Here is a 20,440-nt window from a genome sequence, read left to right as displayed (position 1 = left end):
TTATTTATTTATTTGACAGAGAGAGAGAGACACAGTGAGAGGGGGAACATATGCAAGGGGAGTGGGAGAGGGAGAAGCAGGCTTCCCGTGGAGCAAGGAGCCTGATGTGGGGCTTGATCCCAGGACCCTGGGATCATGACCTGAGCCGAAGGCAGACGCTTAACTACTGAGCCACCCAGGTGCCCTGACAAATTCTTGATAGGAAGGATAATTTCAAAAATCTTTTTTCATCTTCCAAGTCTTCACTGAGTCATTTAAATCATAATTAGCTTTTCTTCCATTGACTTCCTAAAGCATGTTGCTTGTACCTCTATTATGGCCTGATGTGTTTCATCTTGTCTGATGGTATAGTTAGTTGTCCATATACCCACTAGATTGTAAATTCTTTGAGAATAGAGACTCTGTCCTAATTATATGTGTATCTCTCACAACACTTAGAATAAACCTGTACTAAATGTCTATTAACAGACCTTTAGGAAATGAATAATACATGATACAAATGTCCGTACATGTTTGTAGAAACATTTTTTTGAATAATCCAGTTTCACATAATTTTTTGCATAATTTTTGCAGTATGTGTTTTGAAGTCTTTTCAAGTTATAAAATCTAAAAGCATTTAGTGATTTCTAGCTATTGTCTTAATCATTAATTGAGCTACATCAAAGCATTTGGAGATTACAAAGCCACTTTTTAAAGAACATTTCTTTTTATTAGAATAACATCTGATTTGTGTAAGACTGTTGAATCACAGACCTGTACCTCTGAAACAAATAATATTATATGTTAAAAAAAAGAAGATAGTAGGAAGGGAAAAATGAAGGAGGGGAAATCGGAGGGGGAGACAAACCATGAGAGACTATGGACTCTGAGAAACAAACTGAGGGTTCTAGAGGGGAGGGAGGTTGGGGGATGTGTTAGCCTGGTGATAGGTATTAAAGAGGGCACATACTGAATGGAGCACTGGGTGTTATATGCAAACAATGAATCATGGAACACTACATCAAAAACTAATGATGTAATGCATGGTGATTAACATAACATAATAAAATTTAAAAAAAACGGGAAAAATACATTCTTTAAGAATACATTTTTCAGTTGCAAAATGCTTCCTTACAAACATTTTGAAATTAATTTGTTATAATCAAAAAATGTATATTTTTAAAGCATTAAAAGTATAGATTGATAAAAAAAGAATTACATCTGATTTTTATAGAATTATCTATTTTCCCCCACAGTAAAATTCACTCTTACTTATTATCATTTGCCAATGGATAAAACAAGTGCTCTGAATACCATCCCAGTGAACTGATAGGATTTCCTTCACAGTTTTCCCTGAAATAATTACAATGTATTCATTTATGTATTCAGGAATCAAATTGAAGAAACTTTGGAAACAATCAAAATAGAAAACACATTTTCAGAGAAACAGTGGCCTCATAAGCTCTTTGTCCATTTAGCATTTAAAAAATTATCCAAGTACAAACTTGCCACTTTTATTTGCAAGCTGTGAACTAAGGCAGAATACACAACTCAAAATACACTCACTGCTTTTTTTTATTTTTTATTTTTTTATTTTTTATTTTTTTTAAAGATTTTATTTATTTATTTGAGAGAGAGAGAATGAGAGATAGAGAGCACGAGAGGGAAGAGGGTCAGAGGGAGAAGCAGACTCCCTGCTGAGCAGGAAGCCCGATGTGGGACTCGATCTCGGGACTCCAGGATCATGACCGGAGCTGAAGGCAGTCGCTTAACCAACTGAGCCACCCAGGCGCCCTTCACTGCTTTTTTTAAATCATAACTCTTCAAAATATACATTTAAACAATCACATTGTAGTACTGTCAAAGGTAGTACAAATAAAATCAAGTCAGGTTAAAAAAAATATCACCCTTCCACTCACACACACACCAAAATGGAGTAGAGAATACTTTGTGGCAATGTGGTACTATTTTTACTTTCTCTACCACAGCCTGCTGCCTTCCTATAGCAGGAAATGATAAGTCTCTCCCCCACCACAGCAAGGGGAATCACCAAGTACCTGAAAGTATGTTGAACGGTCACTGGTCTCAAAACCTGCAGTTGAAAAAAGATCATATTTTTTTTTCTTATTAAATTTACCTGTTGATTTGCTCACTTTTATTTCTGACATAGGCCAATCGCTTACCTCTCTATGTCATGAACTACTCAAAAAATAAAGATAGACTTACCTGTAAGCTTATGGTGTGTTTAGGAGTAATTTAGTCATGAGCTTGGTATTTTCTTATTTTTATTTTTTTAAAGATTTTATTTATTTGGGAGAGAGAGAGAGAACACACAAGCGGGGGGGGGGGGCAGAGGGAAAAGCAGGCTCCCCGCTGAGCAGAAAGTCCAACATGGGGCTTGATCCCAGGACCCCGGGCTCATGACCTAAACCAAAGGCAGACGCTTAACTGACTGAGCCACCCAGGCACCCCAGTATCTTTTTTTCTTAAAGATTTTATTTATTTATTTGACAGAGACAGCGAGAGAGGGAACACAAGCAGGGGGAGTAGGAGAGGGAGAAGAAGGCTTCTCCGTGGAGCAGGGAGCCCAATGCGGGGCATGATCCCAGGACCCTGGGATCATGACCCAAGCCGAAGGCAGATGCTTAATGACTGAGCCACCCAGGCGCCCCCCCCCCAGTATTTTCTTATTTTTAATTCCTTCCCATTAAATACATCTTTCAAAAGACTAAAGAGAGAAGCTATTTCTAAACCAAAACTGGTAACAAAATAAGAAGTTTTTTTTTCTCAATGAATAGAATTATTTGCAATATTTGGTTGGTTTTTAATGACTATATTTCACTGGAATGAAAAGTAAGTGAATAGCCACTTCTTGAGATGCATTTAGACTGAGTTTATTGTATTTATCCCTGTTTTCTTTGTAACATTTTTACAAGTGTTAAACAAATAAGACTTAGGTCTAAGAGATTGCAAATGGCTTGAGTTCAGATGCCCCCCCATACATGCAACATAAATATATGTTAAGTGCAAAGTGATTGGAGTAATAACTCTAACAGTTTGGAGAGTCCATTGTTTTTTATCAGCAGTTGACATCAGTGACAGAGTAATTGCAAATATGTGAAGTCTGGTTATTTTTATCTTAAGATGACCTTCAAATGGTTATGTGCTTTCATCATTTGTTCTGTTAATGGCTCTTAACTATCTCTATCTATTTATCTATCATCTATATATCTATCTATCATCTATCCATCTACCTATCTGTCATCTATCAATCCATACATGGATCACTTAGATAAGGCTTCACACATGAGATAAAAGAAAGATTAAAACAAACTTCTAGCAATTACAAATTTATCTAAAACCAAGACGCTTCTCTTTCCCTGTCCTTACCAATATTGGAAACATCACTGATATCATTAATAACTCAAAGTTTCAACTTTAGAGTCTTCTTTAATCCCCCTTTTCCCCACCACTTCTCTTATCAGCCTCCTATATAGACTGTTAATGGGTTCATCTGATCTTCACAACATCGTTTTGATCTGCCTTATTTTCGCCTTAGCCCTTCCTCTATCTGACTTCCTTATTACTTTCATAACCTTTCCAACTATGCCATCAACGTATTCTACATATCACACCAAGGTATTCATCTCTAGAGAATCTCCTTTGCCTGGGAGGATGAATAGTACTATACAGAACCTCTACATCTGTGAAAAATCACCCAAGAAACACAAACACAACATACACACACACACACACACACACACACACACACACACATACACACACACACACATTACCATTCTGGATCCCATCAATGCATTGAAAGTTTTAGAAATGGGACTCCCCACAGGGCTAATAATTTTTTTAAATAAACTTATCAGAAAGCAAGCATCCAAGTGAGTTTTTCCTAAGATGCCATTTTGAAAGGATACATGCTTATTACAATTATACTCCTACTGTTTAGGAAAATTTTGTAATTTTCCTTTAGAATTGCACTCAGAACCAACATCACATATTTTAGAATAATCACTGTGGTAACAAATCCTTGTCTTTCAAGGATAGTTGATTTGGGGAAATAGTCAAAATTCATTCAGAACAAAACCTGAACAATGAAGTTAAGGATCATGTTAAAAATGCCATTTTGGGGGGCACCTGGGTAGCTCATCAGTTAAGCGTCTACCTTCGGCTCAAGTCATGATCTCAGGGTCCTGGGATTAAGCCCCATGTCAGGCTTTCTGCTCGGTGGGAAGCCTGCTTCTCCCTCTCCCTCTGCCTGCCGCTCTGCCTACTTGTTCTCACTCTTTCTGTCAAATAAATAAATAAAATCTTTCAAAAAATGCCATTTTTGGTCAAAAGCAAAGTATGAGAAGATATGACCATATTGTGGGAAGATTAATTTTTTTCTTTTTTTTCTTCCAAGTTTTTATTTAAATATCAGTTAGTTAACATACAGTGTAATATTAGTGGCAGGTGTAGAATTCAATGATTCATCACTTACATACAACACCCAGTGCTCATCACAACAAGTGCCCTCCTTAATTCCCATCACATATTTCAGATATCCCCCCCAGCCCACCTCCCCTCTGGCAACTGTTGGTTTGTTCTCTATAGTTAAAAGTCCACTTTATGGTTTGCCTCTCTCTCTCTCTTTCTTGATTAGCTCAAACCAGTCTCAAAGATAATTCCAAAGAATAAGTTAAGAGACTATTTCTCAAAACACAGCATCACTAGGCTAAGCATATAGCTTTGCAAAGTGACCATTGGAAGGTAACATTGATTTGCAAATATAAATGGTGATGATTTTTTTTTTAAATTAGTCATAGCAAAGGCAACTTTAGTGTAATGAAAATCATATTAGATTAAGAATGAGAAGTCTGGAGTTCTTCTTCCATCTCTGCCATTGGATGTCTGTGTGACCGTGGGAAAGTCAATTTATCTGGGTCCTCATTTCTTTATTGGGGGGCACTCTAAATACTCTTTATTTTTAAAAAGTTTTTATTTAAAGTCCAGATAGTTAACATACAGTGCAATGCTAGTTTCAAGTGTACAATATATAGTGATTCAGCACTTCCATATAGCACCCAATGCTCATCACAAGTGCACTCCATAATCCCATCATCTATTGAACCAACCCCCCACCCCACTCTCCTCCAGTAACCATTAGTTTGTTTTCTATAGTTAAGAGTTCTGTTTCTTGATTTTCCTCTCTCTCTCTCTCTCTCTCTCTCTTTTCCCCCTTTGCTCCTTTGTTTTGTTTTCTAACTCCATATATGAGTAAAACCACATGGTATTTGTCTTTCTCTGACTGACTTATTCCACTTAGCATTAACACTCTCTAACTCCATCCATGTCATTGCAAATGGCAAGATTTCATTCTTTGTTATGGCTCAGTAATATCCGTGTGTGTGTGTGTGTGTGTGTGTGTGTGTGTATGTGTGTGTGTGTGTGTGTGACCTCTTCTTTATCCATTTATCAGTCTATGGATACTTGGGCCGTTTCCATAATTTGACTATTGTAGATAATGCTGCTATAAACATCTGGGTGGGGGTGCCTGGGTGGCTCAGTAAGTTAAGCCTCTGACTCTTGGTTTCCACTCAGGTCATGAGATTGAGCCCTGTGTCAGGCTCTGCACTCAGCACAGAGTCTGCTTATCCCTCTCCCTCTGCTCCTCCCCCCACTCTCTCTCCCTCTCCCTCTCAAATAAATGGATAAATAAAATCTTTAAAAAAAATCCAGGTGCATGTCTCCCTTTGAATCAGTACCTTGGTATTTTTTTGGGGGGGTTAATACCTAGTAATGCAATTGCTGGATCGAAGAGTAGTTCTGTTTTTCAGTCTTTGAGGAACCTCCAAATTGTTTTCCAGAGTGGCTGCACCACTTTGCATTCCCAGGAACAGTGTAAGAGTTTTCCCCTTTCTTCACATCCTCACCAACACCTGTTGTTTCTTGTGTTGTTGATTTTAGCCATTCTGACATATGGTGAGGTGATATTTCATTGTAGTTTTGATTTGTATTTCCCTGATGATGAGTGATGTTGAATGAGCATTTTTGTTTTCTTTGGTTAAATAACCAGAACTGAAATTGCTGAATTGTTAGGTAGTTCTATTTTTATATTTTGGAGGAATAATGCCTTCTCCAACGTTCTATAGCTACTGCACTAATTTACATTCCCACCAACAGTGCATGAGAGTTCCCTTTGCTCCATATCTTCTCCAACACTTGTTATTTCATTTTTTGATAAGAACCATTCTAACTGGTGTGAAGTGCTATGTCATTGCAAATTTTATTTCCATTTTCCTAATAATTAGTGATGTTGAACATTTTTTCATGTACCTGTTGGTTATATGTATGTATTTTTTGGAGGAATATCTATTCAGATACTCTGCCAGTTTTTAAAATTATTTTCATCTTTGTTGTTGAGTGTATCACTTCTTTATATTTTGTGGATAGTTATCCCTTGTCATATATATAATTTGCAAAAATCTTCTCTCATTCAGTAGGTTGGCTTTTTGTTTTAATTATGGTTTCTTTTACTGTGCAGAAGCTTTTTCGTTTGATGTAGTCCCATTTGTTTATTTTTGCTTTTGTTTCACTTTCCTATGGTGTCCAATCCAAAATAAATAAATAAATAAATAAATAACACTAAGACCAAGGTAAAGGAGCTTACCACCTATGTTTTTCTTTAGGAATTTCATGGTTTCAGGGCTCACATTCAATTATCTAATCCACTTTGAGTAAATTTTTGTGTAAGATAGGGGTTTAATTTCATTCTTTTGCACGTGGCTGTCCAGCTTTCCCTGTGTCATTTATTGAAGAAAAAGTCCTTTCTCCATTGTATGTTCTTGGCTCCTTAGTCACAAATTGATTAGTATGTATATATGGGTTTATTTTTTTTAAGATTTTATTTATTTATTTGAGAGAGAATGAGAGAGAGAGAGAGAGCATGAGATGGGGGAGGGTCAGAGGGAGAAGCAGACTCCCCGCCGAGTAGGAAGCCCGATGCGGGACTCGATCCCGGGACTCCAGGATCACGACCTGAGCCAAAGGCAGTCGCTTAACCAACTGAGCCACCCAGGCGCCCTGTATATATGGGTTTAATACTGGGCTCTCAATTATGTTCCCTTGATTTGTGTGTCTGTCTTTATGCCAATACCATATATTTTGATTTCTATAGCTTTGTAGTTTGGTTTCAGATTAGGAAGAGTGATACCTCCAGCTTTGTTTATTTTTCTGAAGATTGTTTTGGCTATTGAAGGTTTTTTGTGGGTTCACACAAATTTTAGGATTATTTGTTCTAGTTCTGTGATAAATGACTTTGGAATTTTTATAGGGACTGCATTAAATCTGTAGATTCCTTTGGATATTGTGAACATCTTGACAATATTAATTTTGCCATCCATTAGTCAGATATTTTTCTAATTTTATAAGTTTTTGTTTAATTCCAGTTAGTTAACACACAGTGTTGTATTAGTTACAGTGTACAATATTGTACAACACTTCCATACATCACCCTGTACTCAGCATGAACAATGCACTTTCATCCTCTTCACCTATTTAACCTATTCCCCCCCGCCACCTCTCCTCTGGTAACCTTCAGTTTGTTCTCTATAATTAAAAGTCTATTTCTTGGTTGTCTCCCTTTTTTGCCCTTTGATCATTTGTTGTCTTTCTTAAATTCCACACAAGAGTGAAATCATGGGGTGCCTGGGTAGCTCAGTTGGTTAAGTGATCAACTCCTGATTTCAACTCAGGTCATGATCTCAGGGTTGTGAGATTGAGCCCCAAGTTGGGCTCCATGCTAGGTATGGAACCTGCTTAAGATTCTTTCCATTTCCCTCTGCCCCTCCCCTGCCACTCTCTGTCTCTCTCTCCCTTTCTAAAATAAGAGTGAAATTGTATGGTATTATAAAAGCTATGATAACAAAACTCATCTTGTGAGGCCTTTTCCAGGGATCCCCCACCACAGAGGCCAATTTGTTTCCATTTGAGTTTCTGCCCTTGACTCACTGAATCCCTGTATCAACTCTGGATGTAACTCTTATTATATTCATTTTCTAGGTGAAGAAATTGGGATGAGGGGTGCTCAGAAAAGCAAGATAATTTGCTTGATGTCACATGGGAAATTAATGGAAAAACTGGGATTAGATACCTGATATGTTTAATCTAAATTTATTATTGTCTTCCAATGGGAATAAAGTGATCTACTGAAAAAAAAAAAGATAATATTGACAGCAGGGTGGTCACTTTAGGGATGTGTTTGTATGCATCATGGTGAATTAGATTAACCTGAGCTGAATCTGTGTTCCTATTTGTTTTACGGAGGAAGGGGTGGGGATAGGATTATAAATGTAGGTTTCCAAAAAAAAAAAAAAGAAATTGTATGGTATTTGTCTTTCTCTGAATCTCTTTGCTTACCATTATACTCTCTAGATCTATCCATGTCTTTGCAAATGGTAAGATTTCACCCTTTTTTATGACTGAATAGTATTCCTGTGTGTGTGTGTGTGTGTGTGTGTGTATGTGTGTGTGTGTATCATTTCTTTATCCATTCATTAATCAAAGGATACTTTGGCTGCTTCCACAATATGGCTATTGTAGATAATGCTGTTGTAAACACAGGAGTTCATGTATCTTTTTGAATTAGTGTTTTTGTATTCTTTTGACAAATACCCAGTAGTGCAACTGCTGGATCATAGGGTAGTTCTATTTTTATTTTATTTTTTTTTTTGAGAGAGAGGGGGGAGGGGCAGAGGGAGAGGGAGAGAGAGACCTAAGCAAGATCCATGCTCAGCATGAAGCTGGACACGGGGCTTGATCTCACAACCCTGAGATCATGACCAGAGCTGAAATCAAGCATTGAATGCTTAACTGACTGAGCCACTCAAGTACCCTGGGTAGTTCTATTTTTAATTTTTTGTGGAAAGTCCATACTGTTTTCCACAGTGGCTGCACCAGTTTGCATTCCTACCAAAAATGCAGGAGTGTTTCTTTTTCTACACAACCTCACCAACACTTCTTTCTTGTGTTGTTGGTTTTAGCTATTCTGAGAGATGTGAGGCGATATCTCATTGTTGTTTTGATTTGCATTTCCCTGATCATAAGTGATGATGGGAATCTTTTTATGAGTCTGTTAGACATTTGTATGTCTTCTTTGGAAAAATGTCTGTTCATGTCTTCTGCCCACTTTTTAATTGGATTGTCTTTGCAATGTTGAGTTTTATCAGTTCTTTATATATTTTGAATACTAACTATTTATTGCATATGTCATTTGCAAATATCTCACATTCCGTAGGTTGCCTTTTAGTTTTGTTGACTGTTTCCTTTGTTGTGCAGAAGCTTTTTATTTTGATGTAGTCCCAATAGTTTATTTTTGCTTTTATTAACTTTGCCTCAGGGGGCTTATCTAGAAAATAGTTGCTATGGCCAATGTCAAAGAAGATATGAAGTGTGATTTTTTTCTAGGATTTTTATGGTTTCAGGTCTCACATTTAACTCTTTAATACATTTTCAGTTTATTTTTGTGTATGATGTAAGAAAGTGGTCCAGTTTCATTCTTTTTCATGTTACTGTCCAGTTTTTCCAACACTATTTGTTGAAGAGACTGTCTTTTTCCCATTGGATATTATTTCCTCCTTTGTCAAAGACTAACTGACCATATAGTTTTGGATTTATTTCTGCATTTTCTGTTCTGTTCTATTGACCTATGTATCTATTTTTGTGCCAGTTCCATACTATTTGGATTACTACAGCTTTGTAATATATCTTGAAGACCAGAACTGTGATGCCTCCAGCTTTACTGTTCTTTTTGAAGATTGCTTTGGCAATTCTGGGTCTTTTGTGGTTCCCTATAAATTGTAGGATTGTTTTTTTTTTTCCATTGCTGTGAATAATGCTATTGGTATTTTGATAGACATTGCATTAAATCTCTAGATTGCTTTGCAGAATATAAACATTTTAGCAATATTTGTTATTCCAATCCATGAGCATGAAATGTCTTTCCATTTCTGTGTCATCTTCAATTTCTTTCATCAGTGTTTTATAGTTTTCAGAGTATAGGTCTTTTCCTCTTTGGTTATGTTTATCGTTGGTATCTTAATATTTTTTGGTGCAATTATAAATGGGATTGTTTTCTTAATTTCTCTTTCTGGTGCTTCATTATTGGTGTATATAAATGAAACAGATTTCTGTACCTTGATTTTGTATCCTGTGAGTTTACTGAATTCATTTATTGATTCCAACATTTCTTTGGTGGAGTCTTTTGGGTTTTCTATATATACTATCATGTCATCTCCAAATAATGAAAGTTTTACTACCTCTTACTGATTTGGATGCCTTTTATTTCTTTTTGTTGTCTGTTGCTCTGGCTAGGACTTCCAGTACAATGTTGAATAAAAATGGTGAGAATGGTCATCCTTGTCTCATTCCTGACTTTAGAGGAAAAGCTCTCAGTTTATCTTCTTAATGGAGATAGTTAAATCCATTAGTTGTGGATTTTTCATATGACACCTTTATTATGTTGAGTTATGTTCCCTCTAAATCTAGTTTGTTAGAGTTTTTATTATGAATGGATGTTATACTTTGTCAAATGCTTTTTCTGCCTCTATTGAAATGGTCACATGGTTTTATCCTTTCTGTTATTGATGTGATGTATTATGCTGATTGATTTCTGCACACTTACAATCCCAGAATAAATCCCACTTGCAATCCAGGAATAAATCCCACTTGATTGTGGTGAACGATTTTTTTATGTATCATTGGATTTAGTTTGCTAGTATTTTGTTCAGGATTTTTGCATCTTTTTCATCAAGGATATTGGTCTATAGTTCTCTTTTTTTAGTGATGCCTTTATCTGATTTTGGTATCAGGGTACTACTGGCCTCATAGAATGAGTTTGGAACTTTTCCTCCCGTTTCTATTTTTTAGACTACTTTGTGAAGTATAAGTGTTAACTCTTCTTTAAATGTTTGGTAGACTTTGCCTGTGAAGACATGTGGTCTGAGACTTTGGTTTGTTGGGAATTTTTTGGTTACTGAATTAGTTTATTTGCCAGTAATTGGTCTGTATGATTTTTTCTGTTTCAGTTTTGGTAGGTTATATATTTTTAGAAATTCATCCTTTTCTTCTAGGTTGTTCAATTTTTTGTTATATATTTTTCATAATATTCTCCTATAATGCTTTATTTCTGTGGTGTTGGTTGTTATTTCTCCTCTCTCATTTATAATTTTCTTTATTTCCATCTCTTTTTTCCTTTGTAAGTCTGGCTAGAGGTTAATCAGTTTTGTTGAGTTTTTCAAAGAACCATCCCCTCATTTCATTGATCTGTTGTATTTTTTTAAATTTATATATCATTTATTTCTGTTCTAATCTTTATTATGTTCTTCCTTCTGCTGATTTTATGTTTTGTTTGCCTATCATTTTCTATCTCCTTTAGATGTAATGTTAGGTTGTTTATTTGAGATATTTTTTACTTCTTGGAATAAGCCTTTAGTGTTATAAACTTCCCTCTCAGTACCACTTTTGTTACATCCCAAAGGTTTTGAACCATTGTGTTTTCAATTTCATTTGTTTCCATGCACTTTTTAATTTCTTCTTTTATTTCTTGTTGACCCATTCATTGTTTTGTAGCATCTTATTTAACTTCCATATAGTTGTGTTCTTTCCAGATTTTGTTTTTTGTGGTTGACTTCAACTTTCATACTGTTGTGGTCAGAAAAGACGCATGGCATGACTTCGATCTTTTTAATTTGCTGATGCTTGTTTTCTGGACTAATATGTTATCTATTCTGCAGAAAGCTCCATGTGCACTTGAAAACAATGTGAATTCTGCTGTTTTATGATGGAATGTTCTGAATATATCTGTTAAATCCATCTGTTCCATGTGTTATTCAAAGCCATTGTCTGCTTGTGTATTTTCTTTTAAGATGATCTGTCCATTTATGTGTTAATGTCCTGTACTATTATCGTATTATTAGAAATTACTTCTTTTATGTTTGTTATTTATTGTTTTATATATTTGAGTGCTCCCATGTTGCATGCATAAATATTTACAATTGTTATTTCTTCTTGCTGCATTGTCCCCTCTATTATTATATAGTGTCCTTCCTTGTCTTTTGTTACAATCTTTGTCTTAAAGTTTGTTTTGTCTGATGTAAGTACTCATACTTTGGCTTTATTTTGACATCCATTTTCATGACAAATATTTCTCCATCCCCTCATTTTCTCTCTTTAGATGTCTTTAGGTCTAACGTAGGTCTTGTAAGCAGCATATACTTGGGTCTTTTTTTTTTTTTATCTTTTCTGTCAGCATATGCCTTTTCATTGGAGCATTTGATAAATTTGCATTTAGTGTAGTTATTGATAATATGTATTTATTGTCATTTTAGTACTTGTTTTGCAGTTGTTTTTGACTATTTTCTCTGATCCTTTCTTGTTTTTCCCTTTCATGTTTTGTTGACTTTCTTTAGTGATATATTTGGATTTCATTCTCTTTATTATTTGCATATTTATTAGTGGTTTTTGATATATGATTACCGTTAGGTATTTATATAATCTCTTCTGCATATAGTAGTCTATATTAAGTTGATGTGTTTAAGTTTGAGCCCATTATTTTCTCCTCTGTTACCCATGCTTTAGAATTGTGTGTCATATTTTGCATCCTTGTATGTTTGAGATTTTTCACTTATTATTTTATAGAAATATTAATTTTCACTGCTTTTATGTTTCCTATTTTTATACTGTCACTTTTGGTCTCCCCTTTCCTCTCAAAGAGTCCCCTTTAATATTTCTTGCAGGGTTGGTTCAGTGGTTATGAAATCCTTTTCCTTTTGTTTGTCTCAGAATCTCTTTATTTCTCCTTCTATGCTGAATGATAGCCTTGCTGGATAGAGTATTCTTGGCTACAGTTTTTATATATATATATATATATATATATATATATATATATAGTGTCACTCTCTTTTTGCTTGCAAAGTTTCTGGTGAAATATCTGATGATATTCTTATGTGGTTTAGCATGTATGTAACTGTCTTCTTTCGTAAGACTGCTTTTAACTTTTTTCTTATATCTCTGTATTTTGCATTACATTATTACATTATTAATTATACTATATCTTGGTGTGAATCTGCTTTTGTTATTTTTTGGCCAGGCTTCTCTGTGTCTCATGGATCTGGACATCTGTTTCCTTCCCAGGATTAAGAATATTTTCATCTATTATATCTTCAAATAAATTTTCTGCCCCTTTTTCTCTCTCTTCTGCTGGGACTACTATAATATGAATGTTATTATGTTTGATGGAGTTGCTGAGTTCCCTAAGTCTATTCTCCTGTTGCATAATCCTTTTTTCTTTTTCTTTTGGTCTGCTTGATTAATTTCCACTGGTCTGTCTTGTAGGTCACTACTTCCTTTCTCTGCTTCTTCCAGCCTGGAGTTTACTGCATTAATCTCATTTATTGCACTGTTCATCTGTGACTGATTCTTTTTAATTTCTGTGTTAAGGGTCTCACTGATGTCTTCTGGTCTTTTCTCATGTCCAGTGAGTACTTTTATGATCAATGCTTTATATTCCATCAGGCTTATTGTTTATTTCTGTTTCACTTAAATCTCTGGTCATGATTTTCTCTTCTTCTTTCATTTGGGACAAATCCTCTGTTTTCTCATTTTGTCTAAGTCTCTGTGCCTCTGTGTGTGTGTGTGTGTGTGTGTGTGTGTGTTAGGAAAGTCAGCTACATCTCCTGTTCTTGAGGGTTATGGCTTTATGAAGAAGAGGTCCTATAGTTTCCTGCCATGTAGTATCCCCTGTTCTCCAGGGCCTGGAACTTTCAGGAGTGTTTCCAGTGTGTCCTGTATGTTTTCTGCTCTTTTGTCCCAGCTGCTTTATCTTTCAGGCCGGTTGTCTGCAGAAGGTCTCTTTGCCTATTGTGGGCAGTGTTTGGTCCCTGGCCTGAATGTGGCGGGTTTTAACTAGATGTGTTCTGGTTTGCTTGTGAAATGAGACCTGTTGCCACCACCACCAGAATTGAGGCTCTGCAAAACTCCAGAGTGGGGAGATGTGGTGTTGTCAGGGGTATAGGCAGGTCTTCTGGGGAAGGGAGCTCTGCCACACTGGATCTGAGGCAAGGGTGACTGGGAAGGGTGGTTCTACTAAAGCATGGCAGGGCAGGGCTTCATATAAGTAAGTTAAGCAGTGAGGGTTGGTGATGTGTTGGTTTCTGCAGGTGGTTTTGTGCTTATACTGAGATGCAGGGGAGGGAAATGGCACCTGTCATTCTTTTGTTCCAGTTGGGGGGGCTCTCTCTGTGAATGCTGCTTCTCAGGGACATCCTCTGAAATGAGCAAATAACCTCCCCACTGTGTGTCCAGGTGCTCTTCAGGTTGCCGTTTTCATGCTATATATCCACAGGCTCTTTGCCCTTCCTTCTCTTCAGTTGTGGCTCTTATGCCTCTGGGCTCTCCCTGAGTCAAGCCCCCTGACCTTTAGAACTCCAGATTTTAAGCCCCACTCATTGTTAGACGTCATGAAATCAGGCCTTCTGGCTTTCCAAGCCAATTCCTATGGGGATTCATTTTCTCCATGCACTCCCCTGTGTTTTAGTCTGTCTCTCATCCTTCTCCATGACCCTGGCTCCCTCTGCACTGCAGAGTCCATGATCTCTTTCTCTCTCATACTGTGTCTCTGCACGTCCTACTTTCTTCAATGTGGCCTCTTCTCTCCCTTTAGTTGTGAAGTTTGTTATGTCAATCTTCAGATTGTTTTCTGTGGTATTTAGGATGAGTTGGTAGTTATCTAGTTGTATTTGTGGGATGAGGCAAGCCTAGGATCCTCCTACTCTGCTGCCATCTTCCCTTTCTCCAAATATCTTTCCATATATTTGTGTCATCTTCAAATTCTTTCAGCACTGTCTTATAGTTTTCAGTGTACAGGTGTTTTACTTCCTTGATTAAATATATTTCTAAATATTTTATTTTTTGGTGCAATTTTAAAAGGATTATTTTTATTTTTCTCTGATTTTTGATAAACGTGTAGAAACACCACAGATTTCTGCATGTTGATTTTCTATCCTGGGACTTTACTGAATTCATTTATTAGCTTTTTCTTTTTGGATGGGGTATTTTGGGTTTTCTATATAAAGTAGAAAGTATTTGTCATCTGCAAATACCGACAGTTTTACTTCCTTTCCATTTTGGATGCCTTTTTATTTCTTTTTCTTACCTAATTTTTCTGGCTAGGACTTCTAAAACTATGTTGAATAAAAGTAAGAAGTGTGGGCATTCTTGTCTTGTTCCTGATCTTTGAAGAAAATCTTTCATCTTTTCACCATGGAGTATGTTAGCTGAGGGTTTATCATATATGGCCGGAATTATATTTAAGTACCTTACCTCCATACTTTCTTTGTTTTATCATAAATGAATATTGAATTCTATCAAATTCTTTTTCTGCACCTGTGATCATATATGATCATTTAATCTTATAATTTTATTCTTCATTTTGTTAATGTAATGTATCACATTGATTTGCAGATGTTGAACCATTCTTGCATCCTTGGAATAAATCCCACTTGATCATGGTGCATCATCCTTTTAAGGTATTGTTGGATTTGATCTACTAATATTTTATTAAGTATTTTTGCAAGTATATTCACCAGGGACATTGACATGTAATTTACTTTTCTTGGGGTGTCTTTGTCCAATTTTGGCTTTAGGGTAAATGCTGGCTTTGTAAAACAACTTTGGAAATGTTTTCTCTGCAATTTTTTGGAAGATTTTGAGGATAGGTGTTAAATATTCTTTCAGTGTTTGTTCGAGTTAACCAGTAAAGCCATCTGGTCCCAGACTTTTATGTGTTGGGAGGTTTTTGATTATTGATTCAATCTCCTAACTAGTAATCTGTCTATTCAGAATTTCTAATTCCTTATGATTCAGTATTGAAAAATTGTATATTTCTAGGAATTTATCTATTTCTTTCAGGTTGTCCAAATTGTTGGTGTGTATTAGTAGAAGTCTCTTATGGTACTTTGTGCTTCTGTGGTATCTGTTGTAACTTCTTTCATTTCTGATTTTATTTATTTGAGCCCTCTATCTTTTTATCTTGGTGAGTGGAGCTAAGGGTTTATTAATTTTGTTTATCTTTGAAAAGAAGCAGGTCTTAATTTCATTAATCTTTTCTGTTTTATTTTTAGTCTCTATTTCATTTATTTCCACTTTGATCTTATTATTTCCTTTCTTCTACTGAATTTGAGTTTTGTTTACTACTTTTCAAACTTATTTAGGTATAGAGTTAGATTGTTTATTTGAGATATTTCTAGTTTCTTGAGATAGCACTGAATTGCTATGATCTTCCCTCTAGCAACACTTTTACTGCATTTCAGGGATTTTGGTATGTCATATTTCTGTTTTTATTTCTCTCGAGGTATTTTTAAACTTTCTTCATTGATTGTTTCAGTGATCCATTGGTTGTTCAGAAGCATGTTGTTTAATCTCCACATTTTTGTGGTTTTTCCAATTTTTTTCTTGTAATTTATTTCTAGTTTCATACCATTGTGGTCAGAGAATGTGTGTGATACAATTTCAGTCTTCCTGAATTTATTAAGACTTTTTTTACTGGCTTGACATGTTATCTATACTGGAGAATATTCTATGTGCACTTGAAAAGAATGTGTATTTGTTGCTCTTGGATGCAATTTTCTATATATATATATTAAGACGATCTGTTCCAATGTGTAATTTAAGGATGATGTTTCCTTATTAATTCTCTCTTTAGATGATCTGTCCATTAATGTAAGTGGGCAGTTAAAATTTTCTATTATTATTGCATTGCTGTAAATTTTTCCTTTTAGGTCCATTAGTATTTGTTTTATATAGTTTGGTGTTTCTTTTTTTTTTTAGATTTTATTTATTTATTTGAGAGAGCTAGAATGAGAGAGAGAGAGAGCACATGAGAGGGGGGAGGGTCAGAGGGAGAAGCAGACTCCCTGCTGAGCAGGAAGCCCGATGTGGGACTCGATCCCGGGACTCCAGGATCGTGACCTGAGCCGAAGGCAGTCGCTTAACCAGCTGAGCCACCCAGGCGCCCTATAGTTTGGTGTTTCTATGTTGTGTGCACATATATATGTATATTTATAAATGTTTGGTCCTCTTGTTGAATTGACCCCCTTATTGTTATGTGCCCTTCTTTGTCTATTATTACAGTCTTTGAAGTCTATTTTGTCTGCTGACTATAGCTACACCAGCTCTCTTTTTATTTGACTTACATGGAATATCTTTATCCATTCCTTCACGTTCAATCTGTGTTATCCTTACTTCTGAAGTGTGGGTCTCATGGGCAGCATATGGATGGGTCTTGTTTTTGTTTGTTTGTTTGTTTGTTTTTTTAATTCTTTCAACCACTCAGAGTCCTTTTTTTTAAGATTTTATTTATGTATTTGTCAGAGAGAGAGAGAGAGCACAAACAAGGGGAGCAGGAGGCTCCCCGCTGAGCAAGGACCCCAATGTGGGACTCAATCCCAGGACCCTGGGATCATGACCTGAGCCAAAGGCAGATGCTTAACAGACTGAGCCACCCAGGTGCCCCATCAAAGTCTTTTGATTAAAGAGTTTGACCAGTTACATTTAAAGTAATTACTGATAGGTATGTACTTATTGACATTTCATTAATTATTTTCTGGATGTTTCTGTAGTTCCTCTGTATTCCTCTCTTCTTTTTCTCTTCCCTTATGGTTTGATGGCTTTCTTTGGTGTTATATTTAGAATACTTTCTCATTTTATTTTGTATATTTACTACAGACTTTTGCTTTGTGGTTACTGTAGGGTTCACATATAACTTCCTATGTATGTGATAGTCTGGTTTGAGGTCATGGCAACTTAAATTTGAGCACATTCCAAAACTAAATTTTTGTATCTTTTCTTCCATGTTTTGTTGTTGTTGTTGTTGTTTGTGATGTCACATTTAACATCTTTTTTTTTTAAAGATTTTATTTATTTATTTTAGAGAGAGAGAGCAAACAGGGGGATGAGCAGAGGAAGAGGGTCAAGCAGACTCTGGGCCGAGGGCAGAGCCCAATGTGGGGCTCAATCCCACAACCCTGAGACCATGCCTTGAGCTGAAATCAAGAGTTGGATGCTCAACCAAATAAGCCACCCAGGCGCCCCTTACATATTTTTATTTTATGCATTCTTTAAATAGTTATTGTACTTTCAGTTAATTTTACTATTTTTTTTTAAATTTTAACTTTCATACTTGTTTTATAAGTGATTGACCTGCTACCTTTATTATATAATTACCTTTTCCAGTGAGATTTTTAGTTTTGTATGTATTCTTATTTGTAATTTAGTACCATTTTCTTTCAGTTTAGAGAAGTACCTTTAACATTGCTTGTAAGGCCAGTTTAGTGGTGATAAACTACTTTAGGTTTTGCTTATCTAGAAAGTTCTTGATCTCTCCTTCAATTTGGAATGTTAACCTTGTCAGGTAGATATTTTTGGTTGGAACTTTTTCCTTTTGGCACTTTGAATATGTTGTGCCATTCTCTTCTGGCTTACAAAGTTTCTGGAGAAAAAAAAATTCTGATATTCTTTCAGATTTCCCTTGTATGTAAGAAGTTGTTTTTCTCTTGTTGCTTTTAAGATTCACTCTGTATTTTAACTTTTACCATTTCAATTATGACATGTCTTGGCGTGGATCTTTTGGGGTTCATTTTTTGGGGACTCTGGGATTTCTAAACCTGCTTGTTTCATTCCCCAGATTAGGGAAGTTTGCAACCATTATTTCTTCAAATACATTTTTTTGCTCTTTCTCTTTCTCTCTCCCTTTCTAGGACTTTTATAAGGCAAATGTTATTCCCTTGACATTGTCACAAGTGTCCCTTAAGTTATCTTCTTTTTTCCTGCTCTGAGTTCTGTTGCTTTGCCTTTCAGCTCATGGATTCGATCTTCAGCTTCACCCACTATCCTGCTGAAGCTCTCTAGTGTATTTTTTCAGTTTAGTTAATGTATTCTTTAGCTCTATAGTTTCTGTTTGGAACTTTCTTACATATCCTATTTTTTGATAAGAATTTCACTGTGTTCTTCCATTATTTTCCCATGAATAGTAAGCATCTTTATAGCCATTACTTTGAAAGTCTTTATCAAGTAAATTGCTTATCTCCATTACATTAATATCTTTTTTTCTGATATTTGGTCTTGTTTTTTGCATTTGGAACATATTTCTCTGTCTTCTTATTTTCCCTGTCTGTGTTTGGCTCTACATACTACACAAATCAACTTTTCCCAGTCTTGAAGGAATGGTCTTGTGTAGGACAAGTCACATGGAGCCCAGAAGCACAGTCTCCTCTGACCACCAGAGCTAGGTGCTCAAGAGGTGTCCCTTGGGTTGGTTGTGTGTGCCCATCTGTGGTTGGGCTGTATCTGTGGTGCAGACATGAGTGGGGCTGGCACCCAACCCATCTGTAACATGTGCTTGCACTGTAGCACTGGGGTGAGTGGGGCAGGCTAAGACCCAGCCAGGCTGTGACAAGCAGCTGCACTGTGGGGGTGAGCAGTGGAGGCTTATTTTTAAAGGAAGTAACAAAGTAAACTCCTTTAGAGTTTTCCTAATTTATAAGGTCCACTTTCTAAGTATAGAAAAAATTGGTAGAAAATTGAGAAGTATAGAAAAGAATCCTGTTTAGTTGGAGTACCAGAAGAGACTCCCTGAGACTCACTCAGAGCAGGAAAAAAGAAGATAACTTAAGGGACATTTGTGGCAATGTCAAGGGAATAACATTTGCATTATAAAAGTCCTAGAAGGGGAGAGAGAGAAAGAAAGAGCCAAAAAATAAGACAAGTCCAGCAAAGACAAAACTGACACTAGAGGAGTCTTATATTTAATCATCTGGGATAGCAGTGTTCATTGTCTTGTACCCCTCTCCCTTGCCTCCATCCAAGTCTGATCTAAAGAAGTGATTTAGTATCTGTCATTAAAATCCAAAAATGAGATCTCCATATTTTTGATTAATTGCCTTTTTATTGGGATGTCAAATGTTCCATAGGCAGTTTTTTTAGAGTAATTATTAAGAGCTACATGGGTACATTTTAGGGTAATTACTGAGAGCTAAACAATCCCTTTTATTTACCATTTGCATTTTAGTATTTAAAATCTTAAAAATTAAGGGGTGCCTGGGTGGCTCAGATGGTTAAGCATCTGCCTTTGGCTCCAGGTCCTAGGGATTGAGCCCACATCGGGCTCCCTGCTCAGCAGGGAGTTGGCTTCTCCCTCTTCCTCTGCCTCTCCCCACTGCTCCTGCTCTCTCTCTCTCTCTCTCTCTGTATCTCTCTGTTTGAAATGAACAAAAAATTCTAAAAAAACATTAAAAAAATAAAATCTTAAAAATTGAATCATTTTTTAATCAATATTTTTTATGCACTTTCTAAAGACCTCAGGCATCTGCTGAGAGGCTTCCATAATATGCTTTTGTTCTTTTTTTTAAAG

The 20,440-nt window shown here is 36.0% G+C and overlaps 1 protein-coding gene across 9 annotated transcripts in view; it reads left to right on the top strand.

The window, feature by feature from the left end:
* The window catches only part of GPR174 (G protein-coupled receptor 174), a 76,783-nt gene that overhangs the window by 43,356 nt on the left and 12,987 nt on the right, over nt 1-20,440 (top strand). For 7 of the 9 annotated variants that reach the window (XM_027609401.1, XM_027609399.1, XM_027609400.1 and 4 more), the window contains one exon: nt 15,496-15,560. The exons of the other annotated variants lie outside the window; for them this stretch is intronic. The gene's annotated coding sequence lies outside the window, so the exon portion shown is untranslated. The remainder of the gene's footprint in view (nt 1-15,495; nt 15,561-20,440) is intronic. 9 annotated transcript variants of the gene reach the window in all.

The sequence above is a fragment of the Zalophus californianus genome, chromosome X, assembly GCF_009762305.2.
Source record: "Zalophus californianus isolate mZalCal1 chromosome X, mZalCal1.pri.v2, whole genome shotgun sequence".
Classification (NCBI taxonomy): Eukaryota; Metazoa; Chordata; class Mammalia; order Carnivora; family Otariidae; genus Zalophus; species Zalophus californianus.
The sequence above is the reverse complement of the archived record's forward strand: the minus strand, read 5'-3'. Positions and strand labels throughout refer to the sequence as shown.